Source organism: Schistocerca americana, chromosome 11 (assembly GCF_021461395.2).
Source record: "Schistocerca americana isolate TAMUIC-IGC-003095 chromosome 11, iqSchAmer2.1, whole genome shotgun sequence".
Classification (NCBI taxonomy): domain Eukaryota; kingdom Metazoa; phylum Arthropoda; class Insecta; order Orthoptera; family Acrididae; genus Schistocerca; species Schistocerca americana.
In genome coordinates this window covers 200974827-200994141 of record NC_060129.1, presented here as the reverse complement: position 1 = coordinate 200994141, position 19315 = coordinate 200974827, and positions in this window count along the sequence as shown.

The window sequence follows — 19315 nt, the reverse complement described above, 5'->3', positions numbered from 1 at the left end:
TAAGTCAAAACTGACCAGGTTTCGACGCTACTATGAGCGTCGCCTTCAGAATTAGACTAACTGTTCTAAAACATATTAGGTAATGGCTCTGAGCACTATGGGACTTAATAGCTGTGGTCATCAGTCCCCTAGAACTTAGAACTACTTAAACCTAACTAACCTAAGGACATCACACACATCCATGCCCGAGGCAGGATTCGAACCTGCGACCGTAGCAGTCGCACGGTTCCGGACTGCGCGCCTAGAACCGCGAGACCACCGCGGCCGGCAAAACATATTAGGTATATAATACATTAATAAAATTAAAGTTTGTATTGACTGGAAAGAGATGCAGTACTTACAAGTCACATATTAAAAAAAAAATCTAAGGCGGAAAGTCTTGTTGCAACCCTTGTTCACGCAAGTAGGAGGAGCCCTTAGCGGCTCGCCATCTCATTTACAACTATTCATGTCGTCGCCTTTCCGGCTTAGATCTTTTTTAAAATGTGACTTAAGTACTGCATCTCTTTCCAGTCAGTACAAACTTCAATTTTATTAATGTATTTATATACCTAATATGTTTTAGAGAAATTAGTCTAATTCTGAAGACGACGCTCATTGTAGTGTCGAAACCAGGTCAATTTTGACTTAATATTTGTGACCGAGGGCTTACTTGTTCCAATATAATTCTGACACAGTCACTGAACCTTATCAGCTATGTTCGAAGTTTTATGAAATATATGAATAAATCAAACACAGCCTAGGCCAATATGGCGTCGTCACCAAGTTGCACAGTGCCTTACTGAACAACCACGTCTTCGTGGGGTCTCCGCCAGACTGGAGCCCCACTATCAGCTCTTACCGACTGAAATCTGGACTCGACTGACCAGGCCACGGTTGTCCAGTGGTCTGGTGTCCAACTGACTTGGTCACGAGCCCAGGAGATGCGCTGCAGGCGATGCCGTCTGCCGTCCCAGCCCATCAACGGCAGATGCCGTCGCACTGTCCTGACGGGTACGTTCGCCGTACATCCTGAACTGCACTTACTGAGCGCAGTGTTGCTTGTCTGTCAGCACTGACAACTCTACGCAAACGCCGCTGCTCTCGGTCGTTAACTGAAGCGGTCGGCCACTGCGTTGCCCGAGATTTGCCACTCGCGCCACACTGTTGATTTCTGGAATACTAAATTGGCCGACGATTTTCGGAATGTACTGTACCGTGGGGCAAACGCCCGGTTACCGTCAGATCACCGAAGTTAAGCGCTGTCCGCCTTGGCTAGCACTCGGATGGGTGACCGCCCGGTCTGCCGAGCGCTGTCGGCAAGCGGGGTGCTCTCAGCCCTTGTGAGGCAAACTGAGGAGCTACTCGACTGGGAAGTAGCGGCTCCAGTGTCGTAAACTGATAAAATGGCCAGGAAAGCGGTGTGGTGACTACGTGCTCTCCATACCCGCATGCAGTGACGCCTGTCAGCTGAGGGTGACACGGCGGCCGGTCGGTACCATTGCCGTCTTCTCAGACTTCTTTGGACGGAGTACAGTTTTAGTTAATTTAAGGGTGGTCCCCTTTTTCTTCAAATGGCCCAGTAAGGCGTTTGACCCGGCACTGTCTGGAGAGATCAGCGGTCCAGGCCAAAGCGGTTGTCTGATGTCCCAGGGACTGCTGGTCTTGCCGTAACTCGGGTCGACTCAAGTTACCGGCAACATTCACAAAGACGTTAAATATTCGTGATAAGTATGCTACTGAGAGCTCCCTCTTCCAAGACAACATGTAAGTAGGCTGTTTAGGTTTTTATGTTGGTAACGCCACGTAGCGCTCTGTATGAAAATCACTGACTGTACTGTGTGCAGTCTGTAGCTGGCTGGCATTGGAGTATATGTTACTGTAGTGTTGGGCAGTTGGATGTGAACAGCGCGTAGCGTTGCGCAGTTGGAGGTGAGCCGCCAGCAGTGCTGGATGTGGGGAGAGAGATGGCGGAATTTTGAGAGCGGATGATCTGGACGAAGACAGTAAATTTGTAAGACTGGAGGTCATGAACTGCTATATATATATATATATATATATATATATATATATATATATATATTTTATGACTTCTGAACACTAGCCGGCCGCGGTGGTCTAGCGGTTCTAGGCGCTCAGTCCGGAACCGCGCGACTGCTACGGTCGCAGTTTCGAATCCTGCCTCGGGCATGGTTGTGTGTGATGTCGTTAGGTTAGTTAGGTTTAAGTAGTTCTAAGTTCTAGGGGACTGATGACCAAAGATGTTAAGTCCCATTGTGCTCAGAGCCACTTGAACCATTTGAACACTATTAAGGTAAATACATTGTTTGTTCTCCATCAAAATCTTTCATTTGCCGACTATGCCTATCAGTAGTTAGTGACTTCAGTAGTTTGACTCTTTTATTTAGCTGGCAGTATTGGCGCTCGCTGTATTGCAGTAGTTCGAGTAACGAAGATTTTTGTGAGCTAAGTGATTCATGAAAGGTATAGGTTATTGTTAGTCAGGGGCATTCTTTTGCAGCGATTATCGAAAGTCAGATTGCGTTGTGCTAAAAATATTGTTTGTCAGTTTAGTGATGATCAGAATAAGTTGCGTTGAGTTGTTTTGGGGAAGGAGACCAGACAGCGAGGTCTTCGGTCTCATCGTATTAGGGAAGGACGGGGAAGGAAGTCGGCCGTGCCCTTTGAAAGGAACCATCCCGGCATTTGCCTGGAGCGATTTAGGGAAATCACGGAAAACCTAAATCAGGACGGCCGGACGCGTGTTTGAACCGTCGTCCTCCCGAATACCAGTCCAGTGTTCATAATAAGTAAGGAGAGAAATGTCTGAGTACGTTCAGTTTTGCTCATCTGTTTGAAAAACAAGTAACTTAAGAGGTTTATGCGCACAGTAATTCATAAATTTTTCCAAAGGAGACGTTTCATATGTCGACCCTGCCAGCATACCTCACTGGAATTTTCTGATTTTTTTTCTTGTAGTTAGTGTAATTATTGAAGCTATTGTTTATTGCTAGCGCGTAATTGTACAGGGAATCTTCTTTGTAGTCTTAGTTTTTCATTGTTGAACAGTTAAACAGTTGTGTCATACATGTAGATTTGCACCCTGTATTTCGCAGCTGCGCTTGCAATTAACTAGATATTACTTTCAGTGCTATGTTAATGTGTTTTCTTAGTTTTGCTCTTCAAATTGTGCTTTTTTTGTTATCGTGTGAAACACCCTCAGTCACATTCGGTGATGGTACTAACAAATCTCTCCTCTATCCTATTCTCTTTTTGTATTCTTCTTGAAAAAACAACAAAATTTTATTTATATTTCAACCTTAAATTACTGTTATTTTGAAAAGTATCATTCTTTGTAAATGTTGTAGATAAAACAAAAGAAAAGAAAACTGTAAAAAGATGAAAAACGAAAATTGTACGTTGTACGACCTGTTTTAAACATCAGGTAACAGGTCTATAATTTGGCAATAAGTAAATAAAAAATAAATGTCGTGTGAAATACGTGATAATGATGGTGTGTGAAAACTTAACACTAGGCTCCAAAGTAAGTTGAGAAATGATAGTGGCGACGAGAGTAGCTTACCAGCACGACCGTGTAATGAATTAACAGACATTCAAAGTAGTAATTTGGTAACTGTGCATAGGAAAGTGGAGCGGGTGGCAAATAATGGCGTAGACAGTGAAACAATTAGTGAACGGGGAAGCATTTATCGATCGGTCGGCAACAGCTCGCCTCAGGATTCCGAAATGACAGGACACAATCTTGCAAATACTGTACATCCAGGTTTTGGGTCCTCACCGCTTTCTCAAATAACTCAAGACACATTTTCTGCTTTTCAAAATGTGAATATTGCCGGTTCAAATGCACTGCCGAATAGCACTGAGGAACGTGTTTCAGACACCAGTGCATTGTTATTACAAATGGGACAAAAGCTTGAAAAGTGACACAATGGAACACCACCACAGATTGCACACAGCACAGCCAGTGATTTTCATACAGCGTGCTAGGTGGCGTTACCAACATAAAAACCTGAACAGCCTACTTACAAACAGCCGTGCCCACACAGCTGTACGCTCAAGTTGCTGTTGCGACAAAGTGTCTGACACCGTATCACACGCCTGACACACTAAATGTTGTTGTTGTTATGGTCTTCAGTCCTGAGACTGGTTTGTTGCAGCTCTCCACGCTACTCTATCTTGTGCAAGCTTCTTCATCTCCCAGTACCTACTGCAGCCTACATCCTTCTGAATCTGCTTAGTGCATTCATTAGTTGGTCTCCCTCTACGATTTTTACCCTCCACGCTGCCCTCCAATGCTAAATTTGTGATCCCTTGATGCCTCAAAACATGTCCTACCAACCGATCCCTTCTTCTAGTCAAGTTGTCCCACAAACTCCTCTTCTCCCCAATCCTATTCAATACCTCCTCATTACTTATGTGATCTACCCATCTAATCTTCAGCATTCTTCTGTAGCACCACATTTCGAAAGCTTCTATTCTCTTCTTGTCTACACTGTTTATCATCCATGTTCACTTCCATACATGGCTGCACTCCATACAAATACTTTCAGAGAAGACTTCCTGACACTTAAACCTATACTCGACGTTAACAAATTTCTCCTCATCAGAAACGCTTTTCTTGCCATTGCCAGTCTACATTTTATATCCTCTCTACTTCGACCATCATCAGTTATTTTGCCCCTCCAAATAGCAAAACTCTTTTACTACTTTAAGTGTCTCATTTCCTAATCTAATTCCCTCAGCATCACCCGACGTAATTCGACTACATTATATTATCCTCGTTTTGCTTTTGTTGATGTTCATCTTATATCCTCCGTGGAAGACACTGTCCATTCCGTTCAACTGCTCTTCCAAGTCCTTTGCCGTCTCTGACAGAATTACAATGTCAGAGGCGAACCTCAAAGTTTTTATTTCTTCTCCATGGATTTTAATACCTACTCCTACCCGCTGAATAACCCCCGTCTTAATCCCACAGAAGAAGTCGGGGACTGTTGGGAAAATCGAGTCAAACGTACGAGAACAGATCCTCGCAATTTAGCGCCTCCACTGAATCTAGTCGTGAGTGAATGGGCAAGAAGTCGGTATAAGAACACACACACACACACACACACACACACACACACACACACACACACACACACACACACAGACTTGTTAGCGTGATGTCGTCTGGCAGGGACGATATTTTGTGTGTGTGGTGCACACTGCTTCAATCAACGAGAACAGATCGAACACATTAACTTTTCATACCTAGGATTCACAGCCATGTAGAACTTTATAAAATACATACTTACGCCACAGACCGTAACACTTTATTTTACGATTGCAATTTCGGCCTTAGGCAATTATCAAGTGAAGATGTCATGTCAGGTTGACAAGGCCTAATAGCCGTAACATCTTCACTTGATAATTGCCTAAGGCCGAAATTGCAATCGTGAAATAAAGTGTTATGGTCAGTGGCGTAAATATGATGTCTTTTATAGAGATCGAACACAGCTGCAAAGAAACTGATGGAGAACACTTCTACCTTCTGTCACAAGTGCCCACATGTACGTGGGAGCCTAATGGCGCTTTGATGACTCTTCTCTTCCGCCTTCCCGCTACCGCTACCAATTGCTCAGAATACCTGCACACACACACACATCACAATCAGACACCAATAATGCGGACAATCGCTTGAGGACGAAAGTGTCTCCATGGACACACGCTGACAGGAACAACGACGAAAGCGCGCCTGACGTTAACGGACGAACTTTCGACTAGGGTACATTTGGCACGCATATTCCACCATTATTGGGCATGTTGCTTGAACATTCGAAGATCTCGGCTAAAGTAAATATGGGAAAATAATAAGAAAAACATCTTCAGTTGTCAAGATACAGTCCGAGTACCTATGGTGTGAGCGTAATGTACGGAACATTTCGGCACAATCGACGTGTTATTGCCACGTGACCTCAGAACAAGGCCGTTTGTTTACGTTTGTCCGTTACCAAACTCCAACGATGGGTAACTGTAGCTATTGATGATGCAAATGCGACTATGTGAAAACAGTCTGTGCTGCCAATCAATCTGCACATATCGAGCGACGTTCACCGACACATCAAATTTATACATGGCAGTAAGAGTCGTTACCTCCGCATTTTGCAGCTCTTTTGGACAGATACTGTACTGGTGATCTGAACTCATTCGTACGATCCTTCATTTGAGCACACCCGCTTCGCACTGCAAGCACACCCCGCTCAAGTGAAGTGCGTACTGAAACCCTGAGTACAGAAGTAAGCCAGCATCACTTTGGTTCTACTCGCGAGTGAGTTTTTCTGTGTCCGTGACCGATGACCACTCTCCCGTGCAAAGACCGGTCTTTTGCCCTTCTATTCTTCCAACTTTTGGGTTTGACCTGCCCTTTATGCCTGCCACACTGTAACCGTTTTTGGCTTCCTCGCTTTAAAGTTTGACCTCTCTGACTACATCCGCCCACTTTTCGCGGACGTCTCTATTTTACGCACGTAACTTTTGAAATGCAGGACTGATGACCTCGCTGCTTTGTCCCACAACCCCCCCCCCCCCCCCCACACACACACTACCTCAGTCATTCAGTCGCGAGTGAGAGCTGGCGAACGCCATGCGACTACTGGCGCCCGCGATTTTCGAACAGCTGTGTGTCAGGATAAGTTTGAAAAAAGGCATACATTCGTTTTAAGTGTTTTGCTCAGAATCAAATATACTAGCACCACTGGAAACATTTATCTTTCCTGGACACTAACCCTGTATTTAGTACATTAACTCTTATGTGCAGTAAAGTAATCAGACAGTTGATACTGTTTTATACATGCCAGATGAAATCTCTAACGAATTGGGCGCTACGATGGGGGGAGGAGGATGGTTTATTGGTACATGTCTAAAACTGAACATTTTCGCTCATTTCATAGTACCTGCAATAAGAAACTGTAGTACCACTATTCCATTTCCGGCGAGTATATGCGATTACCATTTTACGCGAAAAAATCCACTTATTTGCCACTTTGTATCACTGATGGTTTGTCTGCCAGACCATCGGAAAAATAAACCATTACTGAAACGAGTGGGACGTAAGTGTGGTGTTTCCATGTGAAAAAAGGAAGTAACAAGTAAGAACAATCTCGTCCGTAGAAATGTCTGAAAGCGTCATAAATCACTAATTTACGTAATTACGCCAAGTTTAATGTGTTTTGGAGTAATTTCAGGCTTGCTCTCTAAGAAGTCACTTCGCAGTGACACCGCAGCACAATTGATGAAACCATACACTGGAGAACGTGATCAAATGCACAGTAAAGCTTAAAATTAGCGCTGACTATCTCGCTATCTCTGAGAAAAGAGCGACGTATTTGCACCGACGCGTCGCAAACGAGAGAAATAGCCCTGCATTAACTTCTTCGTAACTTAAAGCTCACTTCTGTACGTTTATTTCGGATATCGGATGCAAATTTTTAAGGTATCTCTCAATCGTGTGTACAAAATCCGCGACTAGGGGTCTTAACGGGCAAACCTTACGTCCTATCATAGCCACATGCCTGTCGCAGCAGTTTTAAAATAGTGAAGAAGATTTTGTCACAGAACATCTGAAACCCTTTCCACATCTTGCCTACTCTATGCACAGTAGCGACGCCAGATATACGACAATTCACAGCAGCATTGACACGCACATCGGCTGTTGATTACTAACAACAACCTGTCCCAAAAGACGGCCTTGAAACGAATGAAGTCCATTCGCAGGTACAGGAAGACACACACGCGTGCGCTCACACACCTCTCCAGTGTCGGCGGTTGTACACGAAGCCGCGTGCAGCACGTGGTCCGCAACTGTCAGAACTCGGCGCAGCGCGCGACACGGGCCCGGACTGCGAACTGCCGCTTCCCTCCCGTCACGACCGGTCCAACACTGCAGTCAGTGCGGATGTCCCCCCCACCACCTGGCTGCCTGCCTGCGAGTGGCGGAAGGTCGCGGCGTGACGTCACAGCGGGAGTAGGAGGGGGGGTGGGGGGCTCGGCAGGTGCACGCTAGCGGGTGACGTCACGCTGCGACCGGCGCTACATCTGCCGTGGGGAGACGCACGACGAAGACCATAACAACACACATCTCGCGTGCCACTTTAGCGCTGCAGCTTAGAGTAAATATCTCTGGATTGAGCATTCAAATGCGCAGAACGGATTTTGTGTTATCAACATACATTGCCGGTCTGCTCACGTGTTCTCGGGACTTCGTGTGCTTGTCCTAACAGCGCCCTGTATATTTCGAAAATTAAAGAGACCTTTGGAGAAAGGAGAACCACTTGCATGAATATCAAGAGCTTTGATGGAAACCTAGTTCTAAGCAAAGAAGGGAAAGCAGAAAGGTGGAAGGAGCATATAGAGGGCTTATACAAGGGCAGTGTACTTGAGGACAATATTATGGAAATGGAAGAGGATCTAGATGAAGATGAGATGGGAGATAAGATACTGCGTGAAGAGTTTGACAGAGCACTGAAAGACCTGAGTGGAAACAAGGCCCCGGGAGTAGACAAGATTCCATTAGAACTACTGACAGCCTTGGGAGACCCAGTCCTGACAAAACTCTACCATCTGGTGAGAAAGATGTATGAGACAGGTGAAAAACCCTCAGACTTCAAGAAGAATATAATAATTCCAATCCCAAAGAAAGCAGGTGTTGACAGATGTGAAAATTACCTAACAATCAGTTTAATAAGTCACAGCTGCAAAATACTAACGCGAATTCGTTACAGACGAATGGAAAAACTGGTAGAAGCCGACCTCGGGGAAGATCAGTTTGGATTCCGTAGAAATATTTGAACAGACAGAAACTACAAAAATATGTAGCACCAAATCTGTGTTTTAAAGATACCAGTGGAAATCTGGCAATGAATAATGAAGAAAATTGTGAAATATTAGCAAAATATTTTGAACAACTCCTCAACTGTCAGGAACCTATTGAAAAATTACCAGCCAACACCTCAAACACAGTAAACAATAATTCTGAACCCCCATGCCTCATAGAAATCAGAGAAATCATTAAAAACCTTAAGAACAATAAAGCACCAGGGGAAGACATGATAATTGCAGAAATGTGGAAAAGTGTGGATAATACAACTCAAGAAAAACTACTGGGAATAATCAATGAGATTTGGAGAACGGAACGTATACCGGAAGAATGGAAAACTGCATTAATCCACCCCATCTTCAAGAAAGGGGATAAAACCGATGCAAATAACTACACAGGGATATCTTTACTTCCGGTAACGTATAAAATTCTATCTAAGGCCCTACAAAACAGATTGGAGAAACAACTTGATCAAGAAATTGGTGAATACCAAGCAGGCTTTAGGAAGGGAAGATCTTGTGTGGAGCAAATTTTAAACTTGAAGTTAATTATTAAATATAGACGATTAAGAGGAAAAGACATCTTTATCACGTTTGTTGACTTCAAGAAGGCGTACGACTCCGTTGACAGAACAACCTTGGTTAACATCCTTAGGGAGTTTGGAGCAGACAAGAAAATAGTCGCAATCGTCAAAGAAACACTTACGGATACCTATGCAAAAGTAAAGTTCCGTGGTGAGGTATCCAGACCATTCAAAATCAGAACAGGATTAAGACAAGGAGATGGGTTGTCACCTACCCTATTCAACTGTGTGTTAGAAAAAGTTATTAGAGAGTGGAGGAAGAAAACGACTGAAGAAGGAATACAAAAAATCAGATTAGGAAGAAGAAAGGATGGATTAGAAGTAGATTGCCTCGCTTTTGCGGATGACTTAGCGATTCTGGCAGGAAGTTTGGAAGAAGCAGTCAAACAGATCAATATTCTGAATGAAACAGCAGAAAAATCAGGACTGATAATCTCCTTTGAAAAGACAGAGTACCTAACCAATGTAAAAGAGGCACCGAACAATATGATTACAAAGTATGGCCAGATAAAGAAGGTTTCTAATTTCAAATATTTAGGGGAAATCATCCAGCCCAATACTTCAGATAAAGAAGGAAATAAAACAAGAACAAGAAAAATGGAAATGGCATTCCAGCTAACAAAGAATGTTTACAACAAGAAGTCAGTATCAATTAACGCAAAAATAAGGCACTACAACACTGTGATTAAGCCAGAGTGTCTGTATGCATCTGAATGTTTAGCAATGAACACTAACAAGGAAATGGAAGCTATAGCAAAAAAGTAGCGAAAAATCATTAGAAGAGTACTTGGGCCGAGGTTTGAGAATGGGACTTGGAAGCTTAGAAGTAATAGAGAAGTGTATGACAAAATTGAGAAAGTGGGAGATACTATGAGGAAGAGAAGAGTAAGCTTTTACGCCCATTTGAAAAGAATCAATGATGAAAGGCTGACAAAGAAAGTATTCATGTTTTTTGACAAGAACCCCAGAACCCAAATTACCTGGTTCAAAGAAGTCAAAGCAGACTTAGAGGAGATGGGTATAGGAGAAGATGATATAACCAACAGAGACTTAATGAGAGACAAAATTCAACATTTTGAAGGATTTGAAGTGAAGAAGAGAAGAACTGGAGGAACAGTGTGAACAGAAGACCGAAGGGAGCAGCACAGAGAGAGGATGAAGACATACTGGCAGAAGAGAAAAGAGGAGGAGCGCAATAGGAGAAATGTACATTGAAAAATAGTTGTTTAACGCGGTCCCTAGACGGCCAAAATCGGAATAAATAAAAAAAAAAAATTGGAACACGTGAGGCAATACTGACCCTACGACTTACCTTAGAAGAACGATTAAGGAAAGGCAAACCTACGCTTCTAGCAATTGTAGACTTAGAGAAAGCTTTTGACAATGTAGACTGGAATACTCTCTCTCAAATTCTGAAGGTGGCAGGGGTAAAATACAGGGAGCGAAAGGCTATTTACAATTTGTACAGAAACCAGATGGCAGTTATAAGCGTCGAGGGGCATGAAAGGGAAGCAGTGGTTAGGAAGGGAGTGAGACAGGGTTGTAGCCTCTCCCCGAAGTTGTTCAATCTGTATATTGAGCAAGCAGTAAAGGAAACAAAAGAAAAATTTGGAGTAGGTATTAAAATCCATTGAGAAGAAATAAAAACTTTGAGGTTCGCCGATGACATTGTAATTCTGTCAGACAGCAAAGGACTTGAAAGAGCAGTTGAACGGAATGGACAGTGTCTTGAAAGGAGGATATAAGATGAACATCAACAAAAGCAAAACGAGGATAATGGAATGTAGTCGAATTAAGTCGGGTGATGCTGAGGGAATTAGATTAGGAAATGAGACGCATAAAGTAGTAAAGGAGTTTTGCTATTTGGGGAGCAAAATAACTGATGATGGTCGAAGTAGAGGGGATATAAAATGTAGACTGGCAATGGCAAGGAAAGCGTTTCTGAAGAAGCGAAATTTGTTAACATCGAGCATAGATTTAAGTGTCAGGAAGTCATTTATGAAAGTATCTGTATGGAGTGTAGCCATGCATGGAAGTGAAACGTGGACGATAAATAGTTTAGACAAGAAGAAAATAGAAGCTTTCTAAATGTGGTGCTGCAGAAGAATGCTGAAGATTAGATGGGTAGATCACATAACTAATGAGGTGGTGTTGAATAGGATTGGGGAGAAGAGAAGTTTGTGGCACAACTTGACCAGAAGATGGTTGGTTGATTTGGGGAAGCAGACCAGACAGCGTGGTCATCGGTCTCATCGGATTAGGGAAGGATGGGGAAGGAAGTCGGCCGTGCCCTTTCAGAGGAACCATCCCGGCATTTGCCTGGATTGATTTAGGGAAATCACGGAAAACCTAAATCAGGATGGCCGGACGCGGGATTGAACCGTCGTCCTTCCGAATGCGAGTCCAGTGTCTAACCACTGCGCCACCTCGCTCGGTGACCAGAAGAAGGGATCGGTTGTTAGGTCATGTTCTGAGGCATCAAGGGATCACAAATTTAGTATTGGAGGGCAGCGTGGAGGGTAAAAATTGTAGAGGGAGACCAAGAGATGAATACACTAAGCAGATTCAGAAGGATGTAGGCTGCAGTAGGTACTGGGAGATGATGAAGCCTGCAGAGGATAGAGTAGCATGGAGAGCTGCATCAAACCAGTCTCAGGACTGAAGACAACAACAACAACAACAACTGAACTATTTTAGTACTATGGATTAATATTATTAATATAAAGTGACAATAATAAAACTGATATTTATTATTATTATTATTTTTAGTAGCAAATATCCCAGAATGGAAGACGCAAACTAAAGATGGTTCATCTTCCGTTCTTCTCGTTATTCTGGTTCTTTTTATTTGCCAATCAGTTTTTCATTTCTTAAAAGACATCATAGTCGCCGTTGATTGTATAAAATATTTATTATTACGACTGCAATTTCGGCCTTGTGGCCATTTTCACGCAGCCTTTTGACTGTGGGAGTCCCAACATCCGGTGAGTACGACGCTTATTACATCGTAGTATGCAGTTAAGAATGTGCTGAACTGTCAATGCTGCCATCGTCCTAGTAATCTGTCACACATACGAGCTCAGGTGCTGCATTTTGACGACGGCATGTACTCGTGTCAGATAGTCTTACACTCTGACACAATCTAACTTTTGCAGTGTTACTTGAAAATGGCCGTAAGGCCGAAATTGCAGTCGTAATAATAAATATTTTATACAGTGAACGGCGACTTTGACGTCTCAAGAAATATTTTATGACTCTGAATCTCAACCATGGGAAGTTAATCAGTTTTTCACTGTTTGCGAGAATTTAGCTCTTGTTTCTTCGCTCCATTTTGTTCCGGTTCTTCAGATTTTGTCTCTCGTTTAACCTCCCATTTTTCTACTTTTATTTTAAATTTCTTCCTTACATGTATTTCTTCTTTGGCGATTTTGGCTAATTCCAAGTCTTTAACATTTTGGATCAATTTTCCTGCATTAGCGCGGGAAGCTATGTATTTTCACTATTCTTTTTGTTAAGTCTGCGTTCGGGAAACCTCAGTATGTGACCATAGAATTTGAGGCGTCTTTTCTTCGCGTCTGTATGATAGACTATTCTTCCATTTTGGACGTTTTCTGTAGTCTATATACATTCTCGGTGCATCTTGGTCCCAAAATTTTCCCAATTTTGTTTCTTTAGATTTTCTACATTAGTTTTCCTGTCTATTGCCAAGGTTTCGTGGCATGTCACATTGATGGTTTAACTACTGTTTTGTAATCTCTAATTTTCGCATTTAAAGACAAGCATTTTTATTATAGAGGTTTTGCAATAATCCTACACCTTAACGAGCTTTTTGTATTCTTTATTGTTGTGCATATTTTTCAGAGAGAATTTCTCCTAGATATTTGAAGTGTGATGCTCTGTTAATTTCTGTGTATTTTGTTTGTAATTTGAAAATTTCTAACTTTGTTGTTGCAAACACTGCTTTCAAATGAGATCTGCCGGCCGACTTTTTCTGCTTATTCTTTTAGAGTTGGTTTTATTAATTTATTTATTAATTATTAATCACATACCCGCTACAAATATTAATTCATATGCTTATAATTTCTCATCCAATATCACATATTCAGTGTCAGTGAAATCTCTTACATTTACTCACTGTGAAGAATATCTCTGATTGCAGTCCATGTTTCTACTTCCTTCTTGGCTTTTAGACTATCTTGGTCATCAACACCTGGGGAGTTCAAAAGTAATCCCAGTCTTTGGAGGGACACAATAACCGAAAAAATCTTGATCCCAGGTCAGTCAAATGCCGGAAAGTCTTCAAAATACGATGCACTTGCCTTGTAGGTTCCTGGTAAATACCGGACCCCACTGCAATCATTTCTTGGTTCGTTAAACATTTTACTCTCTCTCTCTCTCTCTCTCTCTCTCTCTCTCTCTCTCTCTCTCTCTCTCTCTCTCTGTGTGTGTGTGTGTGTGTGTGTGTGTGTGTGTGTGTGTGTGTGTGTGTGTGTGTGTGTGTGTGTGTGTGTGTGTGTGTCTGTGTGTGTGTTTATTTGTAAATGGAACTATTTGTTCAAAATATCAGAAAATTTAAGAGATTGAAACACTCTAAAGGTGTAGCACATTTTTGGCATCACCAACGATGGCTGGAAGACGGGTACTTTTCGCCCCTGGAATAACATTAGGTCGTGGAAAGTCTTTTCTGCATTTAGTTCGTTCCATCTTCTCCGAGATAACTATTACTTACCTCATCTTCACCGCTTTCATCTCCTTCCTCTTCACATGATGTTTCGTGGTCGTTGAATAATACTAACATCCTCATCTGAATCATCGGAATCAACTGGACCCCTTATCTAGTACGTAATCAATCATTCCTCGCATTTTGTCTTCTTCTAGCCCGTAATAATCCATGTATAACAATACTGGATACCAATTACACGATCAAATACCATATCTTACGCAAAATACTCACATAAACGCACCCAAAATAGCTACCATGACTATGTTTCTGATGGGACGAAAGCAGACGTTGACGTTTCACAAACCGCAGCATGCTCGAAACTTGTTTAAACGGCATCTGGCGGTGTCCTATTCTCAGCTCAAGTTCCAAAAACAGCCACCGTACTGACGCCTAGTTGAAGGGGCAAACATCGAACCACAAACCAGTGCGAGTTGCTATCTAGCAACTAATTATAGAGATTCCTGATAAGGGGTGTACCACACCTATACCCACCACTACCGGGTTAAGCCACCCTCACATGCAGAATATTTATTGCGCAATAATATTGTGACATCATATAGCGCGAAAATGCGAGCCCTAGAACGGTACACGTTACTGCGCAATACTTATGCCCAGGACAAACTGTGGTGTCACCGCCAGACACCACACTTGCTAGGTGGTAGCCTTTAAATGGGCCGCGGTCCGTTAGTATACGTCGGACCCGCGTGTCGCCACTGTCAGTGATAGCAGACCGAGCGCCGCCACACGGCAGGTCTAGTCTAGAGAGACTCCCTAGCACTCGCCCCAGTTGTACAGCCGACTTTGCTAGCGATGGTTCACTGACAAATACGCTCTCATTAGCCGAGACGATAGTTAGCATAGCCTTCAGCTACGTCAATTGCTACGACCTAGCAAGGCGCCATTTATCTTTTGCTGGTTATCTTATAAAGCCTGTACCGTCAGACCAATGTTCTACAATTATGGATTAAAGTTAAGTATTCCAAGAGCTTCGTACTTTATTTATTAAACTTTACTCCTTTAACTGTTCCAGTCCTCACGCCAGTCTGCGTGAGCTGAACGCGTGCAGTTCGCCCTCCTCTATCCACACTGTGTTGGCACTTTTGCCAACACTTCACTTCACAAACTTGCCTTCGTAGGGAACATGTCCGAGTTCCAGGATGCAAACTCTGCATACAGAGCGTAGCTATTCAAATCGCTATGTTCTGCGAAAAAAGAAAAGCAAAATGCAACGGCGGTAGACGAAAAAGTGGCTCGGAAGGCGTTCTACGCACGGACATACGAACATGCTAAAGGGGCCTGCTCACGTTCAGTATATGTCGACAGACCAGTATTAACTGACCTTCAATATATTGACCTCAAGCCATCAATAATATTGCCAAAAATTGTCGGCTGACAACGCGGTTTTCCAGGTTTAATATGTCGAGCAAACAAAAGAAAGGGAGTGTTTGGATTATCTATTGCTCGCAATTAACAGGAAACAACGAAGAGGACGTGGGGCCGAGAATGTTGTGCATGTAATGGGAGGTAATGACAGTGGCACGTAAAGTGCCCTCCGCCACACACCGTCGGGTGGCTTGCGGAGTGTAGATGTAGATGTACTCAAAGACGGTAATCAGAACGATGAACGCGAAAGATTTTTTTTTTTTTTCCGTTCCGAAGAGTTCTGCATCGTACGACAAGTTATTAAGTTTATAGGAGATAAAATAGAGAAACTAGACCACTTACGTTAATGTGAAACGTAATAGCAGTAGAAACTGAGATTTCTGTCAACAGGCACGTCATTCTTATGATCGAAGATTAGTTCTGCAATATGAGCCAACAGAATTAGCAAAATTCTATGTAGACGTGTGAAGTAGTCACATCTGGCTGGCAACGACATGATCAGGAAGTTAACGTGGAATACTGTTTTTACGTCTTGTCATAATGCTTTGAAACTGTCACGCTTTCCCCAAACCTCTCACTAGACGCTGCAGGTGTATGAACGTGTTTTTCAGAGTGGAAGCGCTTTTTAAACTACCGTGTAATTCAGCAACCTGCACGACATTTTCGAACTGATAAAGTACGCAGAGTCAGACAATCCTAAAATGCTTCGTAATACGATTACCCTCGCGTAGATCTATTAGCACTGGTGTGTCTTAAAATGCTGCTTGAAAAATAGAATCTGTGGTATGATATGCACACAAATGCGAATTGAATACATAAACAGTGCACACACTAACGGCTCGTGGCTGGTTCGTGAAGCGCTATCCACAACTCAATGGAGAGTACCGTCAAACCGTCAATACTTGACCTCGCGCGTTCACGATGTATGGACAATACTGAGAATACGAGGTGTGGCTAGAAAAAAAACCGGACTAGTACTGGTGAAACAATAAAACGAATGCAATAAGGCTGAAAGTCGCGTGGCCTGTCACGTGACTCTCGCTCCGCCTACTGCTCGAGTTTCATCTGCCTCCTGCACTCAGTCTGCCCGTGGCGTGTGTTTTAAGTAGTTGACGTTTTGTCTGTGCGTCGGAAAATGTTGAGTGTACAGAAAGAACAGCGTGTTAACATCAAATTTTGTTTCAAACTAGGAAAATCTGCAAGTGAAACGTTTGTAATGTCACAACAAGTGTACGGCGATGATTGTTTATCGCGAACACAAGTGTCTGAGTGGTTTAAACGATTTAAAGATGGCCGCGAAGACACCAGTGATGACACTCGCACTGGCAGACCATTGTCAGCAAAAACTGATGCAAACATTGAAAAAATCGGTAAACTTGTTCGACAAGATCGCCGTTTAACAATCAGAGCAGTGTCTGAGTTAACAGGAGTTGACAAGGAAAGTGTTGGGCAGATTCTTCATGAAAGTTTCAACACGAACAAAGTGTGTTCAAAAATGGTTCCAAAGTGTCTCACAATTGAGCAGAAGGAACGCCGAAGAATGATTTGTTCTGACATCCTGGAAAACATTGAAAGTTATCCCACCTTCTTACAAAATGTTATTACTTGCGATGAATCGTGATTTTTTACTTACGATCCCGAAACTAAACGCCAATCGATGCATTGGAAAACTCCTGGTTCTCCACGACAAAAAAAAGCACGAATGTCAAAATCGAAATTCAAGGCAATGATGATTGTTTTTTTTTTTTGACATCAAAGGGATTGTGCACATTGATTGGGTACCAGAGGGACAAACAGTGAATCAGCATTACTACATTAGCGTCCTGGCTACCCTACGTGAGCGAGTACGGAGAAAACGGAACGATTTGTGGAGAAAAGAGTCATGGATCCTTCATCAAGACAATGCCCCAGCTCACAGTGCGTTGTCAGTGAAGACGTTTTTGGCAAAACACAACATTCCCATCTTAGATCATCCACCCTACTCACCTGATTTGGCCCCCTGTGACTTTTTTCTTTTCCCTAAAGTCAAGTCAGCTTTGAAAGGAACTAGATTTGAGACTGTTGAAGCAGTAAAAGAAAGAGCGACGGAAGTAATGTATGGACTTACCGAAAATGATCTGCAGCATTGCTATGAACAGTGGAAAATTCGTATGGAGCGGTGTAGAGACCGAGGAGGAGAGTACATTGAAGGAGATAACATGAAATTGTAAATAATTGTAAATAAATGTTTTTCCCAGCATCAGTCCGGTTTTTTTCTAGCCGCACCTCGTATGTTTTGAGGGTCACCAACACTCCTCGTTAATACTGCCAGTATTTGTGCCATTGACAGCAGAACAATAAGGGCCCGTCAGACTGTCAATACATTGACGGTTTGACTATATTCCTGAACCTGGGAGATCCGCAAGAGAAATTGCAGCAGTCACGTGACTGTATGAATACTTTAACGATGACCGAGGGCTGTTTCAACGAACCGGCATACCTCGTCACGTCTTACATACACAGAACATATAGCGCACATAAACTCGTGTCCCGTATCAAACGTTTCGTCTCAACTTACTACCTCAATATTCTACCTCAAATTTGCTTACAAAAACTACGTAAGCGAGTTTTTCGACATTCTCGCGCTCTCTCCGCACAAACGATTAGTTCTAGAGAAAAAAATTAATAGGACTGTTTTTGTAGGAAATTGAATATAGGTTAATTTTGTACTGGGACACGGTTTCGCTTAAGGGTGCGGTTTTCGAGTTAGTCAAGAAAAACGTACAAAGGTGATATTAAATGTGTTCCATCTCGGAAACCATTCGGGCATACGTCCATATTAAGTTTCTTGTTCAGAATCACTCATACCATCACCCCTTAAAGCATGTACCTTTCTTAATGACTCACCCTGTCTATGTGCCCTTAAGATAGTGCTTTAATGTTACATGATTATTCAATATTCCTTTTTTCATGCTTTCTTCTTTTTGTTCCCAAAACCTCTTCTTTCTTTGACTGTGTTCGTGTTCCCTTTGTTCTGCCGTATTTTCCCTGTTATCTTCGTTTCTTTTACTTCAAATTTCGTGTTCATAATTTTGTCTCTGAATTTGTCTCTTTCATCTATCATTTCTTCATCGATTCGTGCTTGTTTTAGATCTTCTTCTCTTTCATGACAACAGTTTGCTTTTTTTTTTTAACATTGATCTGTTGACTACATCACAAATCCTATTTGTGAGTCTGGTGCTGTTCATTCTGTGTATGTGCCCAAAAACTTTAATCGACGTTTTCCGATTAATTCTGTAAGTATGTCTGTATACTTCTTAGTTGGCCTCTTCATTCATATACCATCCCTATGTACTGCTCCAAAAATTTTTCGAAGGATTTTACGTTTTATCTTTTCTGTCTCTGATGCCCGCTGCCCCGTTTGTGGTCGTTTCTGATGCACAGAGGGCTTCTAGTAGCACAATTTCAGTGTAGTGCCCGAGTTTCGCCTGTCTTGAGATTCTCCGTTTATTGTAGTGCGTTCATGTCAGTTTGTACGCTATCCGAAGTTTATCCTGTTCGTTCTATATTGAATGCCTTGTTTGATTCTGCTCTTCGTATGTATTGTCCACGGTACTTGAATTTTTCCGCTCTGTTAACCAATCTTATTTTGTGTGCATGACTTGGGTATTGTTGGCCTTTCTTCCCATACACACTGTTTCCTCGTATGATATCTGTAATACCGTTTTAGCAGAGACTCCATGTAAATATTCCAGGGCTTCTTGCGCGTCTTCTCTGTTGTTGTTGTTGTTGT